Source organism: Jaculus jaculus, chromosome 2, assembly GCF_020740685.1.
Source record: "Jaculus jaculus isolate mJacJac1 chromosome 2, mJacJac1.mat.Y.cur, whole genome shotgun sequence".
NCBI classification, from domain to species: Eukaryota; Metazoa; Chordata; class Mammalia; order Rodentia; family Dipodidae; genus Jaculus; species Jaculus jaculus.
In genome coordinates, this window is record NC_059103.1 from 79624727 (window position 1) to 79641223 (window position 16497).

A 16497-nucleotide genomic window follows, 5' to 3' on the forward strand; every position below is an offset into this window, starting at 1 on the left:
CTCACTCTCCTGCTGTTGTTGGTAACTTGACATTTGGCCAAAACATGATATACACCCTCTTCTCATGCCATCCTGCTCCCCTGACATCATGGAGCTTCCTCTCAAGTTTGTAAGCTAAAATACAGCCTTTCCCTCCACAAGCTGTTCTTGTAGTGTGTTTTCTGTCAACAAGAAGAAGCTAACTGCAACAGTAAAACGGGTACTAGAGGAGTGAGGCCATTGCTATTAGAAACCTGACTGTCTGGCTTTGGCCTTTTGGAACTGATTTTTATGCAGAATGTGGAAGAAGTTGAAACCTAGGCCTAAGAGATACTTTGCAGTGCTGTAAGTACAGTTTGATGAACTATTCTGGTCCGAGTTGAAAGACCTGAATGTAGTAAGAACTATGGACTGTGAGGTTTGGCTTATAAGGGGAAGAAGCCTGGACTGGGCTGGAAGCAGTTTACGTGAGAGGCTTCCTGTTATGTCTGTGTCCTGTGAAGGATTACATTGCACACAGAAAAGGAATGGTGTGAGCAGATGGATATGGCACAGAAAAGAAAGGAAATATTTGGGCTGAAACTGCTGCCCATTTATCTGTAATTGTTTGAGAGGTTACAATCACTGAGATTAGGCCAGTTGACTATTGGGACAACTGGAAGAATGCAATCTGTTTTTTGATGTAAGGAACCAGAATGCTGAAGGAGTGCTCTGCTCGTCACAGTCTGCTTTATTTCTCCCCCTGGATTATCAAATTAGTAGCCCACCTGGTATGCTGAAGTATAAAAAATTCAGGAAAGAGAGAATTATTGAATTTGCAACATTGTTTAGCTGTTATGGAAATGGAAACGAGCAGTATGAAACAGTCTTGTTGGTTTACCTGCATGGTGACCCAATGGATCCATAAGGATGATCTTTGAGTAGAGGGGAGACCCAGTGGAGATGACAGGACTATGGGATGGCTGCCAAGGAGACCTACCAGAAAACTATGGAGTTTTCCTGAGTAGCCTAGCTACAAGGGCAGAATTGGGACTCCAGAGACTCATCTCTGGTTAGAATGGTTGGACTTTGGAGATTTGTCACCATCTAGAGTTGCCGGACTTGGAACTACAGAGTTTGATGTTTCTGGTGTTTGCCTTGTTTGTTTTAAATCTTGTATTGGCTCAATTTCGTCCTGCCTTTGTCTACCTTATGTTGGCCAGGAGGTGGTGTCCACCCTCTGCTCATGCCATTGTTTCCCCCTGCCATCACTGAGCTTTTCCTGGAGTTTGCAAGCCAAAATAAATCCTTTCCTCCCTCACACTGTTGTTGGTAGGGTGTTTTCTCCCAGCAATTATAAGCTAACTGTTAAAAGGTCATTCTTAGTGATTCTTGTGCAGATATATCCATAGTACTTGTTTCTCTCAGCTGTAGTATTTTTGTCTGCATTGCAGTTCCTTTTTTTCTTAACTATTTTATTTATGTATTTATTCGAGAGAGCAAGGGGGGTGGTAGGTAGAGAGAATGGGCAGGCCAAGGCTTTCAGCCACTGCAAATGAACTCCAGATACATGTGCCCTCTTTTGTATCTTGCTAACATGGGTCCTGGGGAATCAAATCTGGGTCCTTTGGCTTTGTAGGCAAACACCTTAACTGCAAAGCCATCCCTCCAGGCCTACAGTTCTTTTTTTATTTATTTTACACAGGGTGTTTGCTGCTGCATTGCTTAGACTTTGAGTTTGAATAGATATTGGCCACTTTCCCCTGGTAGGTCATATAGTGCCTTCCAGCACTAGATGGGCTAATCATCTGGGAGTCCCCAGATTCTCCAGATTCCATCCAGGTCTCTCCATGGTCCGTGTTACCAGTATGGTGTCTTTAGCAGTAAGGTCATATCATTAACCTCTGGTGGGTAATCAAGTGCTCTGGCAGAAGTCTGTCTTCTTTGTTTTGGGAGATCTATTATGTCTCTCTGGTCAACAGTTCATTGTTGGTGTAAACCACATCCTGGTAAAGGGAATTACAGGCCAGTATGAAGGGCAAAGAAAAGGACAGGGAAGAAATAGAAATAGGAGAAATGTGAGGTTAGGTTTCATCTCACCTTCTCCAGTGCCCTTTGAATCAGGTTCTCCCCCTAAGGTCTTCTTGAGGGTTCCACATTTTAGTCTCATTTTCAGGATAAATTATTCTATGGTATCAGTTCAGTTTGGGTTCAGCTTTGTATACCCCTCCACTCTTTCCCTTCCCCCAAGCCCTACCATCCCTTCTGTCTAATCCTAAAATCTTATTCAGGTGTGTCAGCAACTCAGGCTGAACCAGGGTAGGAACTGCAAATGAATGAGAGCATGCAACAGTTGTCTTTCTGTGATTGTGTGAGTTCACTTAGAATGATCTGTTCTAAGTTCAACCATGTTTCTACAAATTTCATTGTGTCATTTTTTTCTTAGTGCTGAGTAGAATTCCATCATGTAGATATACCACATTTTAGTTATCCATTCATCAAATGATGGGCACCTGCGATGATTCCAGTTTTTAGCTATTATGAAGTGAGCAGCTATAAACATGGTTGAGCGTATATCTTTGAACTGAGATATGGAGTTTTTATGGTAAATGCCCAGTAAGGGAATAATAAGGTCTCTTGGTAACTCTACATTGATCATTTTCAGGAGTCTCCAACTTGATTTCCACAGTGCATGTACCAGCTTACATTCCCACCAACAGTGAATGAGTGTTCCTATTTCACCACAGCCTCAGCAACATTTGTTTTCATTTGATTTTTTTTTAATGTTTGCTATTCTTACTGGGGTAAAGTATAATCTCATAGCTGTCTTAATTTGCATTTTCCTAGTGGTTAGGGATGTTGAACATTTTCTTAAATATCTGTTAGCCATTTGTAATTCTTCCTCTGAGAACTCCCTGTTAAATTCTCTGCCCCACTTTTGGAGTGGGTTGTTTGATTATTTTTTTATGTGTGTGTTTGTTTAGATTTCTGAGTTCTTTGTAGATTCTAGATATGAGGCATCTGTCAGTCATATAGCTAGCAAAGATTTTCTCCTATTCAGTGGGTAATTTCCTGTATTTGGTGCATATATATTTATGATTGAGATGTGCTCATATTGGATCATTCCCTTGATGAGTAAGAAGTGACCTTCTTTGTCCTTTTAAATTAGTTTTGGTTTGAAGTCTATTTAATCCTATGTTAAGCCACATCCACTTATTTTTCATTTCCATTTGCTTAGAATATCATTTTCCAAACTTTTACCCTGAGGAGGTATCTGTCTTTAGTGATGAGGTGTATTTCTTAAAGAGAGCAGATAGAATGGTCCAGTTTTTTTTTTTTTTTTTATCTATCCTGATAATTGTCTTTGATGGGTAAGTTAAATCTATTAATAGTTAAGGTTATTACTGTGAGGTTTGAATTAATCCCTTCCATCATGAGGTGACTTATGGGTTTTGGTACTTTCTTGTGTCTTGTACCATTTTGATTTTGGTCAGTTTTGGTTATTGTGATTTATTTTTATTTTTTTGTTTTTATTTATTTATTTGAGAGTGAGAGACACAGAGAGAGAAAGAGGCAGATAGAGAGAATGGGTGCACCAGGGCTTCCAGCCACTGCAAATGAACTCCAGACGTGTGCGCCCCTTTGTGTATCTGGCTAACGTGGGTCCTGAGGAATTGAGCCTTGAACCGGGGTTCTTAGGTTTCACAGGCAAGCACTTAACCGCTAAGCCATCTCTCCAGCCAGGTTATTGTGATCTTGAAATTGGTTGGTTGACTGTTCTGTGTGGAGTATTCCTTCAAGTCTTTAAGCTTGTTTCTGTGTTCAAATAACCATAGAATTTACTTTTTTCATGGAAAGTTTTTCTTTCACTAGCTATCATGAGGAATACTTTTGCTGGGTAGAGTAGCTTGGCTTGGAAGTCATTGTTTTTCAGACTTTGAAGTGTTCCATTCCAGACTCTTCAGGCTTTCAGGGTTTCCAATGAGAAATCTGATGTAATTCTGTTGATATTGCCATTGTATGTTGTGAATTGTTTCTCTCTGGCTGCTTATTTTATTTTATTTTATTTTGAGCTAGGGTCTCACTCTGGTCCAGGCTGACTTGGAAATAACTAGGTAGTCTCAAGGTGGCCTCAAACTCATGGCACTCCTCCTACGTCTGCCTCCTGAATGCTGAATAAAGGCATGCACCACCATGCATGGCTTCTCTTGTTGCTTTTAGTACTCTGTGTTCATTTTCTTTGTTAAGAGTTTTAACTATGATGTTTCTTGCATAATTTCTTCTTTGGTTCGGTCTGCTTGATGTTCTGTGGGCTTCTTGCATCTGATTGGGCCTCGCTTTTAAGAGATTCAGAAATTTTTCTTTAATAACTTTGTTGAATATGGTCTCTATGCCTCTGGCCTGGATTTCTTCTCCTTCTGGTATACCCATGATCTGGATGTTTGTTCATTTTAGGGTGACCCATAGTTCCCTTGTATTCCTTTCTTTGTGTGTGTTGTTTGAGGTAGGATCTCGCTCTATCCCAGGCTGACCTGGAATTCGAATCCACTTTGTAGTCTCATGGTGGCCTCAAAATCATGGTGACCCTTCCTAACTCCTACCTCTGCCTCCCAAGTGCTAGGATTAAAGGCATGCACCACCATGCCCAGCTCCCTTGTATTCTTGATTTTTTGAACTTAGCAAAGTTTTTGGTCTCCTGATCAATTTATTCTGTCTTATCTTCCAGATAAGAGGTTCTGTATTCACATGACTAACTTTTTTGGTGAGGGGTTCTAGAGAGCTTTTTGAAATTTCTATTTGAGTTTTGTTTTCTGTTGTATTATTTTGCTTCCTCTCTCTCTCTCTCTCTCTCTCTCTCTCTCTCTCTGATGTATGATTTAAATTTGGTTCTCATTTTCTTTATTTTTGTAGGCAGTGAATACGGTCAAGTTAGTATGATTGTTAGTCTACTCCCTGTCCTTCCCCCTCCATAGGGTCCCTCCTTCTTGGAGTATATGGTCGTGCATTGTGGGGTTAGCCATCAGTTTTGGTTAGGAGGAAATGTCTCTGTGTTTCATGACCCAATGTGTGGCTCTGACATTCTTTCTGTCCCATCTGCCACAAATTTCCCTGATCCACATTGTGTGCATTTTAGGTCTGCTTCAGTGTTGAGATCTTGGGAGCCTCTGTGTCCCTGGATATCTGGTTTGGTGGGGGTTGATTATTGTCTATGTCTATTTCCTTCACCATTGTGCTGGTTCCCAGTTCACCAAGAAAATAGCATTTGTGCATGTTTCCCCAATTAGTCTTAGTTTCAGCTGCTACTAAATTTTCTTTCTACTTCCAATCATTTGTAGCTAGGATCCACATATTAGAGAGAACATGTGACATTTGTTTTTCTGGGCTTGGGTTACCGAACAGCATGAATGCAGTAAGAACTAAGTACTGTGAGGTTTGACTTATAAGGGTTATGAAGAGCTTTGCCTTGACTGGGCTATAAGCACTTTGTGTAATAGGCTTGCTGTTATGCTTATGTCCTGAGAACTTGAGCATGGTGGCATTACATTGAAATGGACTGGTATAAGCAGAGGGACACAGCATGGAAATGAAATCTGTGGCCTGAAACCTCTGCCGCTTCAGCTGCAATTATTTTTTTTTTTAATTTTTATTTATTTATTTATTTGAAAGCGACAGACACAGAGAGAAAGACAGATAGAGGAAGAGAGAGAGAATGGGCGTGCCAGGGCTTCCAGCCTCTGCAAATGAACTCCAGACGTGTGCGCCCCCTTGTGCATCTGGCTAACGTGGGACCTGGGGAACAGAGCCTCGAACCGGGGTCCTTAGGCTCACAGTCAAGCGCTTAACTGCTAAGCCATCTCTCCAGCCCTTCAGCTGCAATTATATGAGAGATTACAATCTTGGAGATTTGACCACCTGACCTGCACTGAGGCAACAGAACAAATGTAGACTCTTTTGAAGGGGTCTTAATGGTCAAAGTGTGTCCTGTTCTTCAGAATCTGCTTTATTCCCTCCTGGATTAACAAACAGGCATCCTTCCTGGTATTATGGAGTATATAGGAAAGAGAGGGTCATTGAATTTGCAACATGGACTTGTGTTTTCAAGTGACCATGGGCAGTGTGAAGCAGGTTTGCTGGATTGCCTGCATGGAGAAGCCATGAGGAGGAACCATGGGTTACAGTGGTAACCCAGTGGAGATTCTGGTACCACAAGATGGCTGCTAAGGAGAGCTGCTGGCTCCAGATAATGTTTTCCAGGACTGTGCTTAGCCTAGCTGGAGAGGTAGAATTGGAACTCGAGAGACTTGTTGCTGGTTAGAATTGTTGGACTTGGAGATTTGTCACTGAATAGAGTTGTTAGACTTGGAGCTAGAGTTTGATGTTTGCCCTGTTTAATTCTTGTATTGGTTAAACATTTATTTGCTATTCCCAATGTCATCTTTTGCAGTATGTGTGTTTGTTCTGTGCCATTACGTGTTTTTTTGGTCATATATATATATATTGTATTATGCCTCGGTTAAAAGATCTCAAAATATGGGAATGTTTGAGCCTCATTAGGTGTGATGAACCTATGTGGACTTTTAAAGCTGGACTGAATGCATTGCATTTTACATCATGGATGGTTATTAGTTTATGGGACCAGGATCTTAATGTGGTGGTTTGATTCATGTGTCCCCATAACCCTAGGTCTTCTAAATGCTAGGTTCCAAGCTGATGGAGATTTGTGAATTAACACCTTCTGGAGGCAGTGTATTATTGGGGGGGGTCTGCTTGTGGGTATTATAGCCAGTTTACCCATGTAGTGTTTGATCAAAGCTCCTGCTGAGGAGGTGATGTCTACCCTCTGCTTATGCCATTGTCTTCCTATGCCATCATGGAGCTTCCCCTTACATCTTTAAGACAAAATGATTTTTTTTTTTTAACAACCTGCTCTTGATCAGGTATTTTCTGGCAGCAATGTGAACCAGACTGCAAGACATGTAATCAAAATTTATAAATCATGAAATAAATGGTAGAAAAACAAGAAGAAAATATTATTTTCCACTGTCTTTTGCACTACTGCTAATGGTTGCTTTCTACCCACAATGCATTTTGTCCATGTGTGTGTGAAGGATGGCATTCTTCACTTGGTCCTATCTATAGAAAAGCTTGATTTGTTATCTAGTTCTCATTTCTGATATGAAGTTTCTTATTGAATGCTTCTCTGTATGGCTCAGTTCTCCAAGAGCTCTCATTTGTCCTTACATTTTATTAGATTTAACAAGAAACATTTAAAACTCTTTAAATGTGATCCAATCATAGCACTTTCATTATAAGTGTTTCTTAAAAATCCTCTTTAGTTGTCACACTGTATGTTTAGTGCATACTGGACTTGTGTCATTCTTCAGACAAAATCTTTCTGTACTCTTTGAATACTGTGGCTTCTATTATTAGTGTTTCTTGCCCTGGATCTGTATATTGTGAATTCATTCACAGCACAAAGACCAAAGTCCTATTCTCTCAAATTATTTCTGCCTTTATCAAAAACATTCCTATTTATTCATTGCAGATAGAATTTTTCTTACAATATCATACATTATTGACAGATATTGATTGGACACTCATACTCTTATTTTCATAAGAAAAGCTTGTATGTGTTACTCTTTATGTAAACCCAGTCTATGGAAAAGTGTTTTACTCATGATAGGGATACAACAGTAAGTATTCAATACTTATATTGTAGCTTTTACTGCATTCCATTTATTCACTCAACATCAAATTATATATTTCTTTTATGTAGCAGTCAATATTGCAATTCATAAGTCACAGCAGGAAATACTTGATTGACCTATCATGAATTCTAGAGGAGGACATGGGTGTAAGTGAATAATCCAGTTTCACGTAATACTTGGGTAATATGAAGTAAATAAAAGACTGTTACATGCTAACGAGTGATAGAGCTAAGGAGGGCTGAGAATGGGGTGTCTTGTAGGCCTTGCCAAGTAGGAAAGATTGCATGAGACACACAGGATCAAAAGAGTAAATGGTAAAGGGGAAGATGCAGAGAGCTCACACAAATATCCTGGGGAGAATGAGTTCTCTGCCATAGGATCAAGATGATCAAAGGCTTAGAAAAGAAGAACCAAGTGCAAAGCTATGGAAGGTGATGTGTGAATCTGACCCAGATCTCCTCCCTGCAAAACAAGAATAGATTTATTTAAAAGGATAATGAAACAACAGTGGAAGTTTTTGAAAAAAGGATTGACAATTCTTAACCTGTTTCTGTGCTTGAGAATAGGAGTTAGAGATGAGATCACAAGTAAGAGTTTACTAAATCCTTCAGTTGAAGTAAGTGGCTTGCATCAGGGGGATAGCTATGGAAGTGATTGGAAGTGGTTAGATTCAGGATATATTTGTAAAGTATAAAAAATATAAATGATGAAACATATTTGATGATAAATATTAAAAGGAAATAAGGATGCTTACAAATTTTGGTACAAATAGTAGTATAAATGATGATATTTTTCAGAAAAAGACAAAACTTAGAAAACAGAAGAAGACATAACCTATTAATCTACCTTGTCCTTTTCTCCTTTAAAATGGGAAACCAGTGATAGCAGAATCCTGAGCTTATTTTTGATGTCTTTAATATGATGTTAAAGAACATAAACATTTAATGAAAGACTATCCTTATATCATAACAAACAAATAGCTATTGTCATAGTTACCATCCCATGAATACACATCCTGTGGAAAGTCCACTCAATGCCCTGTGGCCAGGAGGGTACATTAGTCAATGATTATGGCAAAGATGATTGCTGTCATAAAAGCCAATTTTGTAGTAGCACCATGCATTAGAAGTCCCTTCCCCTATATCTCTGTTTTTTCTGTGGATATGTACTACATTTTGTTTACTGTCCTTGGGTTTATAAACAGTTAGTTTGCTTTGACCCTGGACAAAATTATTTGATCTAGCTCCTGATTTCTATTCTTTTTAGGCACATACTAGTTTTTAAAAAGGAAGAGAGCCACCCCATCATACCTCAAAAGGGCTCCGGCTGAAACTAAGAACAATTGGCGAAACAAGCGAGGGTGCTGTTTTCTTGGTGAGCTAGGTACCAGCACAAGGGTGAAGGAGATCCACACAGAGAAAAATCAACTCCTACCAAATCAGATACCCAGAGACCCAGAGGCCCCCAAAGCCTCATCACTGAAGCAGACCAAAAATGAACCCAATATGGCTCAGGGAAATTTTGCAGAAGAGGGGCAGAAAGAATGTCAGAGCCACATGTTGGGTCATGATATGCTGAGACATTTATCCTACCCATACCTGTAGGCTAACTCCACAATACATGACTCATAAACCTCAACAGGGAGGGGCCAAGAGGAGGAGGTAGGACATGGATGAGCCTAACAGTGGTACCAAATTGACTGTATTCGCTGAGTACAAATCTAATTAATAAAAAGGGAAGAATTTCTATCATACTTGTATTTTCTGTTTCTAGTAGCAAGCACACAATCTCAAAAAAGAATAACAAATAGCTTCTGATCTAATTGCAAGAGAAAACCAAAAATGTATAGCAATAAGGTTAAATGTACAGGTGCTTTGAGATCCATCCTCAGTAGATAGGGTATCACCCTCCTTTACATTTGATAATAAAGTATCTTCATTGTGGTTCCAGAGACCAGCTTCCCCCTAAATTGCTATCTCTTGCATCATTATCTTAATCATTTTAGATGACCTCACAACTAGAAAATTATATTCGGTTATCAATAGAAATGGGGGTGCTTATATGGTATAAATTAATGAAGATTGGCCTTGGAAACCTTAATATTACATTACTTTATGGTATTTGCTCTGAGTTTTGGAAAATAAAATTTCTTCCCATGTTTGTTGATAATGTTTAACAATCATAACATTAGAGTTGTTTGACAATATTAGATGTACATATGTTAATATATGTTCAAGGGTGGATGAAATTATACTGAATGCCTCCTAGAGCACACATTAGCAAATAATATAAGTAGAGTGTTTTTAGCACATTATGACAATGGCATGTTGAATGCATTTTTATATGAATATATAAATGTGTACCTTTAGTAGTGTCTTGCTGTTTTCATGACAAGCTTACTTTTAGATAGCTATTTTCTTTCTACCAACACCATCAGTTACACTGGAACATTATGCTTCACATCAAGAAGAGTTTATCACAGAAATTAATGTCCTGAAATTATTCAGGACAAGGCTATGTACTAGAAAAGAAAAATTAAAAAAAAATACTAAGTCAAGTTTTGTCTCTGCTTCGCACCATACTGTACATATGTCTTGGAAGCTGATTCATATTGACAGGTAAAAGTTTGAGTTCCTCAGTCATCTCAGAATCTTATTCACATCTTTGCACATAGAACCACCTTCACTCAAAAAATGTTCCCCGTCTTTGCTTCTGGGGGAATCATTATTTTCACAAAGAAACCCATTCCTAAATCAGGTCTCTTTTATCATGTAATGTTACATAACACACTGTGTCACACATTGTCATAATCATTACTGCTGTATTTTATATTGTTGTGTGATTATATGACTAGAGCCTATTTCAACTTCACAACTATCCACACAAGATACTTAGATAGCACTATACCATGTATTATGCTATAGTAGATACCCAAATATATTTGCTTAGGTTTTTTTTTTTTTGACAGAGGTATAAGTAAATTAATAAGTGATGTAAATGCATAGGGGATTTATTATAAATATTTGTGTGACTTTACTGTGTAAATACAGTTGGTTAGAAAATATAAATTGCATTTAGGAATTGTTTTATTGGGAGTTTGAACAATAAGACCTTTATAGCTGGTAATGGGGAACAATATTTTTGCCTGTGTCATCACTTTGAATTGAAAGACGGAAATGTGGTATGTGGGAAGATCAGGAATGGGCAGGCCCTTCTCACAGGATGAATAGAAATAGGCATCGTAGGAAGAGAATTGCTGTTGTATTACTAAGATGCTTACTTATATGGGATAGCTAATGCTCACTAAACACAGCCTAGTTCCATATAGCTAGTGCTATATTATTTTATTGTTATTATGTTAGACTCTCATAGAGTCAGTCCATATGAGTTACTGTAATTTGACAGTATAATTTACTTCATGGGCATTTGGGTTATATGATCTTTCTTTCTATTATTTGCAAGTTCAGCAACCAATTGAGTATTGCTGTACCTCAGACACTGACTAATGTAAGTTGTAGATAATATTAAATTTTAAGGTGTTTTGTATATTGTTTGAACTAAACATAAATAGTCTTCTAGGGTCATAGTGTGAAACCTAATGCTACTAGAGTGAGTCAGTTTAAATAGATTTGCCATTGCTACCACTTCATCTGATACTGCCAGCTGACCTGACAGGTTTTCTCAGGGAATAATGGCCATATTAAACTTTAGATCTTTCTGTGACAAATGCCACTTTTGAAGCAGTGGCTATTCACATAGACTGTGTGGAAAAAAGGCACAAGTGTCCATTGGCTGTATTGTACCAATGTTAAAACTATGCCTTGCCCTATGGGATCTACTACCATTATTTGTGAAACCTGGCTCTGCATGAATCTTTGCCCTTTAGTGGAACAGTCTTCCAGACTCTGTGGACTACATTCACCCCATGCTTGCAACCATGCTTAAAGTTGGTCTGCTGGCTTCCTGTCTTTGTGAGGTGTGGTATTAACGACTGTGGTTCAGTCTGTGTGTAAAATGTTATTTTTTTTTCCTTCTTACATTATCACAACTGCTCTATAACAGGTCTCCATCCAGCAATAACATAGATTAGGGTTTATCCATAAAGCCCTGGGTGTACAATTCCATGGTTAGCATATGACATCACCTTTGCAAATTATACATAAGATCATGATCATTATATATATATGTATATATGTATATATTCTAATTTTAATTATATATAAACACATTTAAAATATATATTTATTTCAATTCAGATGTCATGGTGAGACTGAGAAAATGTTGCTGAGCTATGTTGTATTTGGATTGTTCATTATTTTCTTCACCATTTTTTCCTATTTCCACATACAATTCACTACTCCAATATAATTATCTTCAATCTTTATAAAATTGTACTCATTATAGTGATCCTTACCTTTTCTCCTAGATTGATCTTCAATTAATTTGTCAGTTAAAATAAACAACATAAAATAATTATTGGCATTGAAGATAAAAAATGGACTATGTCGAATCACTACATTGTTTCTTTCAGTTCAGAGCAATCACAGCTCCTGAAACTGATAATAGAAATGAACTTTATAAAACTCATCAAGTTTACTAACAGTGAGATGATTCCATGTGATGATATCCTTTTGCTAATAAATCAGAGTTTTGCATCAATTCTACCTTGAGTAGCATAGTCACACAAATATGTGGCTATTACATTCCTGCTGACCATGCTGAAATTACTGAATGCCTACTTAGTGTCACATATTATTTTTAATATTTAGATGCATCCTTAGTTAACAATCAAATTAATACTGCCTCTCTCCCACTGGTGATTTCCAAGTTAACAAAATTATTTTGAGTATTGTTATCAAAATTTGTACTTTATGTGTTAGGATTATCAATTTTTACATAGGAAATATATTTTATAATGCTCAGTAACTCTCATATATTAGAGTATTGCAGACCCTTAAGAATGTTCCATTGTTTTTTATTAGAGCACTCTCTTCCACTCCCTCTTGCAGATTAAAAAATGTCATTGAAATCTTGTTGTCTTCATCTTTTCGTTCTTTGAAATGCAGCTATTATATTGTGAATTTGCATAAGTGCAATTCTCAACATATTCTGTAGAGAGTTAACTGGCCCTGCAGGGAATGACTGGTTCATATATTTTAGTCTGTTCAGTTTCACTGACAATAAAGTTTGGTCTCCTTGATTAGCTTTGATCTTTTATTTTATGTTTTTTATTAATTAGTTTTGTATTTAGCAAATACAGTCAGTTTGGTACCATTATTCAGTTCATCCATAACCTACCCCCTTCCCATTGGCTCCTCCTTGTTGAGGTATATGGGTCGTGCATTGTGGAGTTAACCCACAGTTATGGGTAAAATAAATGTCTCTGCATATCATGACCCAACATGTGGCTCTGACATTCTTTCTGCCCCCTCTTCCGCAAAATTTCCTTGAGCCATTTTGGGTTCATTTTTAGTCTGCTTCAGTGATAGAGGCCTCTGGGGCTCTATCTCTCTGATTTGGTAGGTGTTGATTTTTCTCTGTGTTGGACTCCTTCCCCCTTGTGCTGGTATCTGGTTCATCAGGAAAACAGCACCTTGCTTGTTTCGCCAATTTTCCTTAGTTTCAGCAGGGACCCTTTTGAGGTATGATGGGGTGGCTCTCTCCTTAGGATCTGCATCTATCTGAAAAAGAGAAGCAGATTCTCCAACAGAAGGACAAATGAGATAACCCTTACTTTTTTATAGAGAATTTAATAGGTGTAGGCCCTCTTGTAGCCCATGATTGATGGTAGCTTGATATTAGAGAGTGGGCTTATGTTTGGGTATGATTCTGACTTGTTTCCCAGCTCCAGCTATGGGTCTTGTACCACTGAGGGGATCATTTAGGCGAATCAAGAGCAATTGGTTTCCCACCATGGCTGTGTGCCATTATTGCACTTATGTGTGCATCACAACAGGTTATTTGCTGCTAAGTAGATTAGACCTTGAGTTGCTTGGACAGATATTGGTCATTTTCCTCCAGTTGCCCATGGAGCACCTGCTGACTGTCTGGGGACTGACCCTCTTCTAGCTTCCAGCCATGCCATTCCATTTTATGTGTCAACTGCATATGGTGTCTTTAGCAGTAGAGTCTTACCACTAACCTTTGGCAGGTCATCAAGTACTCTGACAGAAATCTCTCATTGTTTTAGGAAACCTGTAGGTCTCTCTGATTCAAAGCTCATTGTGGGTGATAGCCCGATGCTTTTACTGGGAATTACAGGTCAGTGCCCACTAAGAAAATGAGGAAAAAGATAACTAATATACAAGAGTTAGAGAGAAGAGAGAGAGAGAGAGGGGGAGAGGGAGATGGAGAGGGAGGGAGGGAAGATGTAGAAGATTAAGGTTAGTCTTGATCCTACCCTCTCCAGTGTCTTGTGGTTCAGGTGTTGCCTGTAAGGGCCTGATGAAGGTTCAGACATTTGATCTGCCTTTTAGGAAGTAGAATTTTTGGTACCATTGTCATTTGGGTCTAGATTCTTTGATCTTTTAGTTTACTAACTTACCCAATGTATTATGTGTTCTCTAATAATTCTTAGCATTGTAAAATAATTTAATTAAAAGTTCATCTAATACTTCCGGGAACCAACAGCATTGTTACTTAAAGGACATCAAAGAAAACATTTATTTATTTATGTATGTATGTATGTATGTATTTATTTATTTATTTATTTATTATGAGTTTTCCAGGCAGGCTCTACTAATAGCACAGGCTGATCCGAAACTCACTCTGTAGCTTTAGGCTGGCCTAACACTCACAGTGATCCTCCTACCTCAGTCTCACAAGTGCTGGAATTAAGGGCATGAGCCACTATGCCTGGCTAAAATAAAATATTTTTAAAGGTAGGAAATCAGTGATTTTCTGCTTTGACCCAGAGTTGATCCATTTCTTCTATTGATAGTATTAAGATTATTTCTAAGTGCAATCAGTAAAAAAGAAAAAAAAAATCATCTGAATGATATCAGATCAGAAGCATTTGTGTGGTTAGACAGCTGTGCTCTATATTTAAGCTCAGCTAATGCTCACATTAAAGCAGTATGTCTTTTTGTCATGAACTTCCTTAGTGCTGTGACAAATCTGTGATTCTTATCAGTCATGGTGGGAGGAACCACACCCTTCCTCCTAGGAGATGCTGTGCCAGCAGGTGATGGGCTGAACCTGCCCAGGTGACTGTTCTCCCACAGCCTCCCTGCAATTTCAAGTCTGCCTTTCCTGGCTCTCTGTTCCCATCTTCTATAAAAATGATTTTCTCTTCTTACATAGTCATGTTGGCAGTGAACCCTCCCTTCCTTCGGTATTTCTTGCTTATTAAAATAGAATCATAGATTTAATTTTAATAATGTGTCTATTAAGCACCATAGCTTGGAAGTATGCAATTATTTAGGGAGTTAAAAGAAAGATTGCTAATGATAAACATGTCTGTGTTAGTTACATTATTATAAAGACTTTATGATTTATATTTTTCATAAGTATAGTACTGTTCTTTGTTTAGCAGTTTGATACCTACTAGATGGCTTCTCAGGCTTTCCTTATTTTCAACAGTACAGTACAGTTCACATACCTAGCTCTAATTGAATCATTTAGCAATGTGACTTGTCCTGGTCATAGCATAAACTTGCAGGCAACTACAGGAAGGGAATTGGAGTCTTCAGTTTTGTTATGAATGTCACAGTGCATACAAACTGACCTGGTATTTGCTATATGTCCCTAACTGACCTCAAAGTCACTATCCTCCAGCCTCTGCTATTGGAGTGCTTGGATTAAAGGTATATGTCTCAATACCTTCAGATTTTTTGAGTCATTAGCTTGTTTGCTGTTTTTATCCAGTGGTTCATATAGTTTATTTTATTTATTGAATGTACTTGTACCTTCATCCTCACAGTGCTTTCTCCAGGGAATCCCTGGATTTCTATACTTTAGATATCCTTCTGTTAAATTTTGTGTTTATACATGTGTGTTTGTGCTATTAAAAAGTGCATGGGGGGGTGGGGGCTGGCAGGACCCTGGCCCCAAGTTGGCGGTGCCCAGCAGAGCTGCCGAGGAGGCCCGCGGCAAGGGAGACCGCGGGGGCTTTGGGTGTTGGCTGGACGGACAGCTGGAGGCGTTGGGAGTGGACCAAGCCGTGTACAGCGCCTACATCCTTGGTGTCCTGCAGGAGGAGGAAGAGGAAGAGAGGCTGGAAGCTCTGCAGGGTATCCTCTCTGCTTTCCTGGAAGAAGATTCCCTCCTTGATATCTGCAAGGAAATTGTAGAACGATGGTCTGAAACGCAGAATGTTGTCACCAAAGTGAAAAAAGACGATGAGGTGCAGGCCATTGCTACCCTCATTGAGAAGCAGGCTCAGATTGTTGTGTAGCCCAGGATGGTGTCAGGAGAAACAGAGAAAAGCCGCCCTGCTGGCCCAGTATGCTGACATGATAGATGAAGAGAATGAAGTAGATGAAAAGGGTGACTCAGGTGCATCGACAATGTAAAGTTCTTCTGACAAATCCCTATTCTGAAATACCAACATGGAAGATGTTCTCAATGCTCCGAAACTGGAAAGGGACTCACTTCGGGATGAGTCCCAGAGGAAGAAGGAGTGGGACAAGCTGCAGAGAGAAAGGGACAAACTAGCCAAGCAGGAGCACAAGGAAAAGGAAAAGAAAAGGACACAAAGAGGGGAAAGGAAACAGTAACACTGGCCCACTCTTCCTTCTACCCATGGACTGATTCTGTGTACCTGTGTTTAAGAGAAATGGGAGGCCATTACATTTCCCATGATCTCCCAAGGCATTGGTCCTTCTGTTTA

The 16497-nt window shown here is 38.8% G+C and overlaps 1 protein-coding gene and 1 pseudogene across 2 annotated transcripts in view; both read left to right on the forward strand.

The window, feature by feature from the left end:
* Positions 1–16497, forward strand: part of Grid2 (glutamate ionotropic receptor delta type subunit 2) — a 1510676-nt gene that overhangs the window by 214875 nt on the left and 1279304 nt on the right. The window lies entirely within an intron of this gene.
* LOC101613268 lies at positions 14802–16384 on the forward strand (annotated as a pseudogene).